Source organism: Protopterus annectens, chromosome 3.part1 (assembly GCF_019279795.1).
Source record: "Protopterus annectens isolate FY-2018-M chromosome 3.part1, PAN1.0, whole genome shotgun sequence".
Lineage (NCBI taxonomy): Eukaryota > Metazoa > Chordata > Ceratodontiformes > Protopteridae > Protopterus > Protopterus annectens.
In genome coordinates, this window is record NC_056732.1 from 640,888,217 (window position 1) to 640,900,643 (window position 12,427).

Sequence of the window (12,427 nt, forward strand, 5' to 3'; positions counted from 1 at the left end):
CTGGAGGCTTAGCAATGGCATGAGTGATGATGTAATTTTAAATGCTGGGCATATAAAAGAAGTTGACTGGATTTGTAAAGTATCTGAAGATGTTTATCACCTATGGAAGACAAAAAGCACTTTATCTTTTGAACTGACATTTTGAAACTTTTTGAGCAGGTTATTTCAAATTATCTTGAACTGCTTTTAGAGATTTCAACCATGTTAAAAGCTAGAGTTTTATTTGTCAGCATTTGGAGCTTTTTGTTTCAGCTGTACTTACACCTGTTACTAGAGGTTCCTGTTTGCCTTTGTGTCTACTTTGTTTTGGCTTATTAGCTTTGGATTTGGTTTCTCTTTCTTACCTCTTCTACAATTTCTTTCACATATCTCAGTCCTTTAATTGCACATGATTTCCCAGTAAAAACTCATACCACACTTTATTTTCTTCTTGCACACTCTAACAACTTGAGTTCATGGAGTTTTCTCTTTCTAACATGATATTGTTAATATTGAACATAGCCTCTGATTCAATGCACATTATGTACTGAGCAGCTACATATAGACATTTAATTTCATTGTACTATATGCACTCATTTTGTTAATACAGTGACTTTAGATTCTGTAACCACCCCTGTGCTCCAAATAACCTGACTATATATAAATTAATTAATGTCTTTAATGCTTTTCATTATACTCTGCTAGGATCACGTGTTTGTGTGTTTCAATAAAGGATATTCCATTTTTAATTCAGCTGTGGACTATCTACTGTTTTATTATTTTGTAGTATATATTTTAAAGTTTGAATTTTATTAGTGAATTAGGTGCATAACCTATTTCAAGGATTGAACTTCACACCCTGCAAACATCAAAGTTTCTGCTTGGTTTATTTTTGTGACCCAGTATAGGTTGCATACTGGGTTTATTGAGACTTCAAGGGATACTACAGATTTTTCTTATTTTCACATCAGCAAATTATTGTAAGCACTGTCATTTTCATCCTCAGATAGGATCAGCACTCAGCCATTATGCCAACTGTGTATAGTTCAAATGTCAGACAGTAAGAAAAGAAAAGAAAAATAACAATAACCACAGCAATTATTTCTACCCTCACACACACACACACACACACACACACACACACACACACACACACACACACACACACACACACACACACACGCACACATTCACACACATGCACACACACACACACACACACACACACACACACACACACACACACACACACACATGCACATACATGCCCATAGACACCCATTATACTCAGATGTGTCCAGCAATTGTACTCTACTGACTGTGTAGACCTCAGATACCCAGATGTGATGAAATTAATAAACGAATTCAAAAATAATAATCACAGTAGTATATTTCAGTATGTTGTTGTCTAATGTATCCCATGTACTTGCAACCTCAACACAAAAAGTTGTCCTCATCAATTACAGAGACTTTATGGACTGTGAACATATGAGATATCTGATTATGATCAGAAGAATGAATAAATACATAAATAATAGCCACAGTAATGTATTTTAACTTGTTGCTATCACATTCATACAGTACATCCTATTAAAAATCCATTACACACACACACACACACACACACACACACACACACACACACACACACACACACACAGACACACACAACTGAACATACCATACTATCCTACAGGATAGCTGGTACTTTCAGAACAAGTTTCTTCTAAACGTGTACTCTGCCAGGACAGATCTTCAAGATTTCTTTAACTTTTGACTCAGGCTCCTTCTGTCACTTGATGCAGTCTGAGAAAATGCAAAATGTCACTCTTTGCTTCTTCAAGCAGCCAAATCAGCCCTCATTAAGTCACCATTCCTTTGCCACCAAAGCAGAAGTTGGACCTGGAATAGGTTTAGATGTTCATGGGTTATTAATAAGGAAATTACCCCAAGAGGCTTATTAAGCCTAGCCACATACTGCCATATATAAATAACAGGATTCATTACCCAAGACTATATAGTTTTGTTTAAGTAGCAGAGCAGTTGCAAGCTGACTACATCAAATAGGGGTAATACGTATAAGTCCAGAGTACATTTTCAATTTCCCATCTACTGGTCAAGGTAGTATTTGAATAGAATGAGGAACAAACTCTGCTTCACATGGATGGTGGGCCTGTCCCAAAGTCGGGCAGACTCTGAGGTCCTCCAACACATTCTGTTTATGTTACAAATGAGGTTTAGTTCCTTGGATTGGGTAATTCTGATGTTGCTGCACTTGTAATGCAGCAAGTCCTGCAGTACTGGATCAGATGATGCCTTATAAGATGGACAGAAATCACCTACTAGTAGTCTGTAGTAGACTGAGTATAAAGATAAGGCTTTGCGGTAGTATGCATAGTCCACATGTTTTATGCCTTGTATTCTTTCTGTAAACAACCGCTGTGAGTGTTTTCAGTTGCTGCATATGCACGATGAAGGGAGCATTGTACTCTGTGATTGGTCTAATTAGGACAGAATACAACAGGATAATAACATCTTTGGGCATGTATGGCATGCCCTTGTTAATGAGTTACATAATATAGAATGATTTTTTTAAAGCAGTAGACACATGATAGTCAAAGGCCAGATCACTCTCTACATATATTCCAAAGTCTCTAACTACTGGTCTACTGTTTGAGGTGTATGGTCTATGTGGTAATTCCCATGGGAGGCCAACATTCCAAAAATAGTATTGTGCAGTTTTTGGCTTTCAGTTTTAGCCCCTTGCTCTGGCATCAATTATTAATTTGTGACAAACTCTCTTGGAGGATATTAATGTCCTTGATTGACTCTATAATCATATCAAGCTTGCAACTGTCTACAAACTTCATCAAACAGAGGCCTATAATGATGGCTCTGACTTTCAAAAAGTAGTTGCCAAAAAGGAGCAGCCCTAACACTGAGCACTGAGGGACTCTGTTGGCTGTCTTTTTGTAGAGGTAGAGTCCCCTATCATGACTTCATGTGTCCTATCTCTAAGCCAATTAATTAACTAATGGTGCCATAGGTATTTTCTGATAGTTCAGGGAGTTTGTTGGCAATATCTGAAATAAGAATAGTGTTAAATGCCTTGGCCAAATTAAGATAGGTAGTTTGCACCATTTTGCCCATGTCCATAGTTTGGCAACTTTCTCAAAGAAATCCAAAAAGCTGAGCAGGCACTATCTGCCTTGACAAATCTATACTATGTTGGATCCAGATGTAGATTTTCTTTGTCTTTATTTATAATATTCATGAAAACTCTGTCCATAGTCTTACATATATAACTTGTCAGAAACATAGGTCTGTAGTTTCCTGGGTGAGTAGATGGCCTAGTCTTGTAAAGAATGATAACTATTGTATTCTTTAATTTGAGTTCTTTAATTTGCTAGACACAAATTCAGTTTTGAAGCTAAGGTTGAAAAAGGATCCTATAAACAATTTAGAATACAGAGATCATAGATGAAGTATGCTTTTATTTTGGAGAGCACATTGAGGGCTTTTTCACTAGAGATAGGTGAGGGTATTATGGTCAAAGCATCTCTTACAGGGTGTTGGGAGGGAACATTAGGGTGAATTGGAGCTAAATTTGTCTATTAGTAAGTTTGCAATATCATCCAGCTCCATATAGTTGACTTGGTTTACAAACAGTTATGTAGACCATTGAGTGTGACCTTTGAGATTACTTCAGAACTGAAGAAGGTATTATGGTTGTCTTTTGCCTGTGAGGTTAGCTATACCTTAAATCTGGCATTGGCAAATTTAATAAGAATCCTGAATTGCTAATTTAGTTTGCTGAGTTTATTTATTTAGCCTTGTCAAACATTGCACTTCCTAGTCTTCACCATGGTTTTCTCTCTGTTTTTATATATTTTCTTGATATTGTGATTCCTCCTGGGTGGTTAGCTCTTTCAGTTAGTGCTTTGTTTTTTCAAGTGGGCACAGCAGTCTCAATGCAGACATTTACATGTTTGTACAGGGCTTCAGTAAACAATTCCACATTGGTAGTGGTGTTCACATGGCTTAGAGGAGGCCTGAAATTTTGCCAGGATGTCACGTATTAGTATGTGGTTTGCTTTGGAATAATTTATAAATGTAACAGAGTTGGATGTGGTGACAAGTTTTAGTTTGATTTCAAATGTAACAGTTTTATGATCTGACCTGAAAAATAAGGATGTAACACTTGGGTGAGTACACATTTTCCCCATATTTATGAGGATCAGATCAAGGATGTTGATAGTCCTAGTGTATGTGTATGGACTAGTTGGTCCAGAGTGATTGCTTTGGCAAAGATTAAAAACCTCTGGGCTAGTGCATTGGAAGTTGTTTATGGTTAGAATTTATAGTGTTGGGTTCAATGCAAAGCAATTCTAGTACATTTAGGTATACAGTATCAATGTCTTGTTCACAGAAGGGGAGATAGTTGCAATGATAGCTATTTATATAGTGGTATAGGGTTTCTCTGGTGAGTTAGATATGTTGTACATCATACAGGTCATACTGCTTGACCAGTCCTGAGCTATGACTGTTTTTGATGAATTTTGAGACACCTCTACAAATTTGACTCTTCCCATGCATTAACTGGTCTAAAAGTGTGGAAAGCACTGTAGCACTGCACTGCCATGTTGCTCACCTTGGCCTTAAACCATTATTCCATAACAACACAGTCATCTATGTTCTCCAGGGAAAGGAAGGCATAGAGGTGGTGGAGTTTTCTATTTAGATTTCTGACATTGACCAGAAATACCTTTGAGTTGTCCTGTGTTTGCTGTGCTATGTTGAAAGGTTTATCAGGTTGGCATTGCCTAAAAAAGGCACTATTGGGATAGACAAGATTTAGCCAGTAATTGAAAACCTAAGTGGGACAGGTGCAGACCATTTTGGTGAAGCAGCACAGTCTGTCATACATATTATCTGATGCTGACGAATATTGTACTCCCCTTCAAATGACACCAGAATCTAAGCAAATTGTTAAAGTCAATTATCTTCTGCTCATATAGTGGAATCATTATTTGAGAAGGTAGAATGCTGCTTAATGCTAAGCTCATACTAGCCTGGGACATGTAGTCTGAGAGCTCCATCATGTCAGTTCAAAGTTTCTATATGAGAAAACTGCAGTAGTTTGGAAATCTAGAGCTTTTACAGTCGATTTGCTTGGATAATGTTTAGCTAAGAATAACAGTTAGTATGGTCTCACAGAGCACTACTGAGCTGTATTAAATCAAGTGCTCACATGCTACCAGGTACTTAGAAATTATTGGTGAATGTGTTTTTATAGAAAATATGGATTACAAGAACCTGATTAAACAGAACATGGCTTACTGCCATTGCGAGATGCTAAACATTGTGCAAATGTGACAACTCCATACAGGCACAGAAGAAGAGAAAGCAAATAAAAGCCCACTGCCCAATCAAAAGCAACACAGTCTGTGGTTTCTACAGTGATTATCAGCTCAGAAGAGACCACCCACTAAAGTGCAGGCCTAACGTCTTCCTAATGTAAAAACACTGTAAGACAGAGCCCAAACTGCAGGAACACACCAATTATTACAGTGTAATCTACAATCTTAGAATTTACAATGCAGATACAATATGCTGAACTCAGCTGGTAGTACAGTAATATTCAACAGTGCTTGAATTTGTAAAGTGGTGTAGAAACTAAAACAAAATGCAGAAATACAACAGCAACATTCAAAATTAACAAGGAAAAGTACAATTTACCAGTGTGGAGTATTTACCTAACCTTGATGGCTTTGGACCAAAACAGACACACTCAAATCATAATGGTGTGGTAGTCAAGCATTAGTAAGCTCTATACAGGAAATAAAACTTTATTATAGGCACAGAAAACAAATAAACAAGGAACTAGCCAAATGGCCAACCAAAATAACATACTCTGAGGTTTTTGCAGTAATTATAAGCTCAGAAGAGACCAAGCTATCCTTACTGCCACTAAAGTGCAAATCTGAATTCTTCCTAATGCAAAAAATATTGTAGGACAGAGCCCAGAATTAAGAAAAACAAGACTCACCAGATTAATAAAGAATTGGCTATCTTAGAATTTACAATGCAGAAGTGACGAACACAGCAGTAAACACAATGGTATTCAACAGTGCTTAAATTCATAAGATAGTACAGAACTACAACAATTAATATAAAACCATAACAGCAGCACTCGAAAATTACTAGAAAAAAATGTAGTTCATCAATACAGAGTTCTTATGAAGCCCAGATGGCTTAAGATTGAAATAAATGCACTCAAATCACAATGGCATAGTTGCCAATCATTATTAAGCTCATAAATGAGCCATTATTTAATACAGGCACAGAAAATGAACAAACGGGCAACTACCCACTGGCCAAGGAGTAATAGCTTTATTCTCTTTGGATACATATACAAAAAATCTGGTCTATTTCAGCAACAGCCCAACTAAGTCAGCTAACTTTTTAACATAGAAATTGGAACTCGTGTACAAAGTTCTATGTCTCAGATAGAGAAAGTTGAAAACTTTTAAGGCAAAATGTAAAGAAATAAAAGAAAAAGAATATTTAAAAATCCTCTTTTCTCTTGAGAGGTCTAAAGTCCAGCTCTATAGCAAAATGAAATGCCTGGTCTGCAGTCATATTGTAGGAGTAATCCTTAAACTCCATCAGAGAAACTTAACGTTTTGTCTACTGGCTTTGTGTAACTAATTTAATTATAATTTGTACCTTTTATAAATTTTCTACTACATAGGTAGGATGGAAGCCTCTGCACATCATAAACATACTTAAGATTTAAAGGCTTCACTGTTATTGCAGGTTGATTTTTGATCAAGTAGATTTTAATTATGTTGAAAGTATTCTTTCCTATACAGAAAATTATGTATATTAACATATGGAACATTGTATTAGTTTAATGTTTGATTATTTGTATATTTATATATATCTTGGCTTTTTTGTATCTGATTTTCTGCTGAATGCTTTTTGCCAAGGTACTATAAGTGTAGATAATACAAGAAAGTATAGATAATACAAGTTTAAGTTTTTGGTTAGATTTTATTATTCTTAGTCTATTTACTCATTTATTTATTTTTTTATATGTATGGCTTCTGCTGGCCATGGTTTCTTAAATACTTTGAATTTACTGCAATGTTTACCCAGTGACAGTGGTCAGAAACATAATAACAATGATTTTTTACATAGCTCTGTGGCCAAAAATCAGAAGATGATTGTATAGTTGGGTTGGCGAATAGTTCTGCTAATTTGTCTCATATTGGTGGTGGAGGTCATGGTGGTAAAGAGGTTTTTTTTATTTTTTTGGAGGTGAATGTTATTTTGGGACTCAAGAATTTCTTCCTCTTTAACATCAGGAGAGCACAATCATTTATCTTCAGTAGCTAAGAACTTGTTTGAAAAAAATGAGAAACTTATAATGTTGGAGACTAATGTGCATTTTACTGATGTCTCCTGAAAGAAATACATTTCTCTAGATATTACACCTAGGGGGCTCAGAACATTTACCAGACCCACAATACCCTTACACATGAAAAGAGAGAGAGAGAGAGAGAGAGAGAGAGAGAGAGAGAGAGAGAGAGAGAGAATTTGCAGGTAGGTGGATTTTGGTGACACATGAGTGATCTATCACATGAACTCTGATTTTAATTGAAAGATATTGTTATAGACTGAAATAACCCAATGTTGATATAAAAATAATTTATGAAGAGTTAAAGAAACAGTTACTGGTTGGTGCAATAAAGCAAGTCTTGAATGAAATGAATGAGAAAATTACAAAAATAGAAAGTGAGATGGTAGAACTAAAAAGGAGCAAACTTGAGAGTGAGAGATAATAAGGCCTACTAATCTGATATGGCATTTCTATGGGAATGCAATGATAAATGAAGTAATATGGGCTGAAGCCACTCACATTGGTAATTTACTGATTTATGTACTACAGAGGCTATTAGTGAAGAGGAAGTAATTTTTGCAGTCCATCTCAATTTCAATGGCATCGTGACAATAATAGTGGCAAATAGAACACTGCTATTTATCAGACCAGTGATGAGATGTCTTGTAATGGTCTTACATTTCATTCCTTTAGGGTCAGAAAATGAAGATATAATTCAACAAATAAGGATTCCTGTCAGCCAGCCGCAAAACACCACTGGCAATATCATTAACATAACACTTGTTTGTTTTTAGCAATTTGCTGAGACTTTTTTTTTTTTTACGTATAGTACATTTGGTTAATGAGCCTTATGGCACAATAGTGGTTAATACTTCAGGTCATATATTTACTACTGAAGTTTTTGATGTTTTATACCTGGGACTGAAATGTATTCTACGGTTATACACAGGCATTACCAAATGGAAACTGACAAATTTTGGATTGTGTAGAAAGCGTTGTTTGATACAGTATTGGGTTACCAGGAGTAGTAATGCTGAATGTGAAGAAACTGATTCTGTGAAATAGACTCCAATGACTTTGAATTTTATTCATGTTGTTTTGGGGATAGAATGACATTGATGAAAACTTAAGGTATGCAAAACATTGATGCTATTCAAACTAAAAGTAGATTCATACTTCACTTTAAAAATTATGCCATTACGTGTATTCTGCAATAAATGTGTTGAGATTGAATGGTTATATCACCCTCTTATGAATAGTGCAAGTTATATTGCTTATAATCTTTCTAAGAATGGGGGGAACACATTACAGAATCTTAGCAATGATGATAACATTGTTATTAATCCATCTTACAAAGGAATAAATATTGTAATTGTGTATTATGTTTAATACTATATAATATGTATGCAATATATTGATGGCACAAATACTTGTGAGATTATCAGTTATGATGTGGTGAATGCTACCTTCACTCAGGTTAAACAATTGTTAGACAAAGGAGTTAGTCTTGGTTATTTATTTTATAGAGATGTACAAACTTACATTATTCCTTGTAGTAAAGATTATACATATTGTACTGTCTACCAAAACTCAAAAAGAATTTGTACAACCAGCTGGGAAAACTTATGATTGCAGGCTGTGTAGTATGTAAGAGAATGTGGGCGTTAAAATGTGGGACACGTTATTAATGATTATCTTTTATTAAAAAAGTTATCCTTCTGCCAACTTATCTTGGGAATTCATCAGAATATGTGGTAAGATGTGAAAACCTGGCATGTACCAACTGAGTTTTTATGTTTAGTCTTTATTCTCATATCAGACATGAAGATGGAATGAGAACATGAAAATATTTTTATGGATGACCCTATGTCTAGTTATTTATTTATTTATTGCATTTGTTTACCGGGAAAGTCCACTGGGCCTAAAAGAGCCCCTTTCAGTGGAGGCCCGGGGAGAAAAGCTCTGACAAGAACATAGATGCAGAAAAAAAATTAAACATTAATTGGTACAGAAGTAGAAACAGTGTTACACATAGTGGTTACAGTAACATGTACAGAATATATACATAAGTCAGGAATTTAGTTGGTTTGATTACAGTAACATATACAGAATATATACATAAAAGCAGGGATTTAGTTGGTTGTCAGATGAATTCAGAGTGGTAAAAACAGAGATAAATTAATCAGCATTATTGTACCAGTATCAACAAGTGATGAAAGAAAAAAATAATAAATATGGAGAAAGTATCATCAGTCACTAGTAGTAAAAAGCACAGGAATTTAGTTATAAGGAGAAGGAAGAGGTTAGGTTATAGAGCAGGTACACAGCCAGGAAGGGATGAGATGATTTATCAGGATTTGTTTGAAGGTGGTGGTGCTGCCCATGTAGAAGGAGGAAGTGAGTTCCATAGTTTGGCGACGGTGAAGGAGTAGAGCAGTTGGCCAGCCGGTAACGTGGATCTTTCTACTTTTAGAAGTAGATGATTTTCAGATCTTAGTTGATTATGTTATTGAGCTTGCCATATTTTGTTTATATAACTTTTTTTCTGTTTAATAATATTATTTATCATCAGCGTAAAGGCATGGTGATTTGGATTCTTTTGTCCCATTATTAATGGTGATGGGCTTGTTTGAAAATGAATATTTCTATAGTGTTGTTTTTTTTTTAGAGTGCCGTGTTATTGATTATTATTGATATATGTGTGATTTGATTTTTTTGAGTGTTGACATGGTGTTAAATAGGTTCAAAATGTTATTAATTATTTGAACTATAATAGCTTTGGTTTGAAGTTAGATCATCATTTTTATTTGGAGAAGTGAATTATTAAGATGGGAAACATATTATTGACTCTTTACCATTTGTGGGAATGTTAAGAGTTAGAAAGGCTTGTGGTGTGAGAAATGCTTTCCATCCTTAAAATATAATGGATATATATGTTTTTAGACATGGTTGTGCTGCAATTTGCTTTAATAAAGATTATGAAAAGCATGTGTAGTATGGCGGTACTTCCCACTCAAGTAGACAAACTTACTGTTTTGTTCACCGACTTTGTGTAACTAACTTAAAGGACTGTAATTTTGACTATTTTGAAGTTTTTATCATATAGGTAGGGTTTAAGCTTTTGGAGACCCTAAACTATTCCCAAATATTCTTTTTCTACAATTGCATATGATTCTTCAGATTTATAAAGCCTTTGACCTGGGTAATCTTATTCCTTTTACCAAACAAATGTAAATGCAGCTCATAGTCAATAATATGAAGCATCTGCCTGATTAATAAGTTATTTGCTATTATTAGGACTAATACAGTAAGTCCACTGGAGTCCTAGTTGAAAATCTAGCATGCTTGCCTAAAAGCATGTGTACAGGTAAATTTATCCTTTGTGTTCTTTCAGGTAAGGCACATAAGAGAAAGGGTTTTTGTGCTGAGGTGAGGGCATTTTTTTCTATAATTCTCTGCTGGTCTCCACAATTCCCGTCTCCATTTTTGATAACAGTGGTAGACCATATCTCTATAACTCCTATCTTGAAAGGCTCAGGCCAAATATTGTCACTACCCACTTGATGACCATGGCAAGATACTTACTCTATTCCTACCTGACTTTTATTTTACTTAATGGTTAACTCTCACCTTTCATTCTTCTCAGAATCTACTGAAACTGTTGAACATGTTTCTGCCAGGACTAAATGTAAATAGAGACATTGTCAGTGTAAGCAAGTGCATAGACTCTGTGTCCTGCAAGGATATCATATCCAAACTTCTAGAAAGTTGGTTGGGGCTGTTCTTTCCATAGGGCATGTTGGCTAAATCCTAAACTCTGTATGTGGTGAAAACAAGTTTACCTCATTATTGCTGTACTTTTCATGTTTACATGCTATTATTAACCCTTGGTCAGGTCAGTTGTAGTTAGATTCTTAACTCCATTCATCTGCTCCAAAGCTTCATCTAGTATGGCTTGAAAAGTAAGAATATCACAGGTTTTGCCAGAAGGGCTTTGGAATTTCAGCTGCTATAACTTTTCTTCCGCTAGCCTTTCTTCAGGGACAAATTCTGTGCATGATAATCTTGCCTGCCTTTGTAAAGATTCACTCTCTCCTTAAAAATATGGGGCCTCTTCTGGTTCCTCCCTCAAGTTCTGTAAAGTAGAATCTGATAGTGTTGACTGCCCTGCCTCTCTCTCTTCATGATCCTACCCATTTCCCTTGCTAGGAAAGTTTAGTGTCTTTTGACAAATGTGAACACACTTAGGTTTGCTGCTACCATATATCTCTTCCCATAAAGTAGCTAGTTCAGATGAAATCCAGCACATTTGGTCAACTACTAATTAGATTCAAGGTTGCTTCTATTTCCTAGCTCATCCCCTGAAGTTCAGACACCACTAGCATCTAATGATGGTGTGGGAATTGGCAAGGTCTCCCCATTGCTGTTTTTATTCTGCATTTTGTATCATGCCTGGCTGCATGCAATTGCATATAGATAAGGCACTGTATCATCAAAAAAAATTTCTACTAAAATATGCTCTAGAATATCATGAGGTACTACAACCTGCTTGCCTCCCTGCTGCATTCCTTTGTCCAGGTGATATCTAGCAAATGGAATCTGAAAAGCTGTCTCTCTATGACCTTAACTGGAGTATAATGCCTGGGCAATGCTCTTCCTAGTAACTGTAGGCTTACCAATAATTATTTCTGATGCAGCACCCCTCTTAGCAATAGTTTCTTTACCCCCAACCACAAAACATCACATGCTATTTTGAAAATCTGGGGCAGTTGCAGTTAAAAGGCAACTAAGCAATACTACAGTATAACTTCTGTTTGTTCTGTCATGAGGCTTCTTCTGCCCAGATTTTCTCTTTGAACCTTTGCATCATCGATGCTGCCTGCATATGCCTACATTGAACGCACCTAACTCTAAGACTTCACTCTGTACTAGAAACAGTGGCTTCTCCCTTGGACTGTTAAACATGCTGTGATAGTTTAGACTGCACCCACAGGTTTCCTTATAGATATGTTCAGTGTTTAACAAATGCACCTTGTGCAGTTG